This window comes from Marmota marmota, unplaced genomic scaffold (genome assembly GCF_001458135.2).
Source record: "Marmota marmota marmota unplaced genomic scaffold, marMar, whole genome shotgun sequence".
Lineage (NCBI taxonomy): Eukaryota > Metazoa > Chordata > Mammalia > Rodentia > Sciuridae > Marmota > Marmota marmota.
The window spans coordinates 52,765,137-52,765,880 of NW_026000174.1; the positions used below are offsets into that span (position 1 = coordinate 52,765,137).

Below are 744 nucleotides of genomic sequence, written 5' to 3' on the forward strand. Positions count from 1 at the left end.
TCCAATTAAAAAAAACAAAAACAAAAACCAACCTTAGCCACCATGTACACATGACAAAGGCTGATCCATTCTGAGGGAAGTACCTTCCTATCAGAGCCTGGAAGTGAACAAGACCACAAGTCACTTAGAATGAACCTGTCATCTGCATGAACCCCAGATCCTGTCAAAATGTGAGGAATTCTCCTGAGTACAATCCAGACCAAAGTTGCGATTTGATTTGTAACCAAAAATACTATTTCAAACCAACTGGAATGCATATATTTTCTAACACTGGTGGCCTAGAGCAGTAAGTTTTTCCAAGAATCAAAACATTTGGTGCTTGTGCTTGCTTCTGCAGCAAATATACCAAAAATAAGATTAGAATGGAACCTGCACAAGAATGATGTGCAAATTCGTGAAGTGGTCCATATTTTTAAAAACATCCATTTAGTGTCAATGTCAAGAGAAGAGGGGATGGGAGGACGGGACAGGATGGGCCTGAGTCTGGGTCCCAAGTCCTCTCTTCTTCCTCTGGTCAGTGGTTCTTGGCTCTTCAAGGCAGTAGCTCCTTCATTTTTTCTCTTCTATGTCATTAGAAGCCTACCACCTTAGCCGGGCATGGTGGCGCACACCTGTAATCCCAGCAGCTCAAGAGGCTAAGGCAGGAGAATCATGAGTTCAAAGCCAGCCTCAGCAATGGTGAGGCACTAAGCAACTCAGTGAGACCCTGTCTCTAAACAAAATACAAAATAGGGTTGGGGATGT

General features: G+C 43.3%; 1 pseudogene; it reads left to right on the forward strand.

Annotated features, from left to right (window-relative positions):
• Window positions 1-325: 325 nt before the first annotated feature.
• Window positions 326-414, forward strand: LOC125612237 (annotated as a pseudogene).
• The last annotated feature ends 330 nt before the right edge of the window (window positions 415-744 follow it).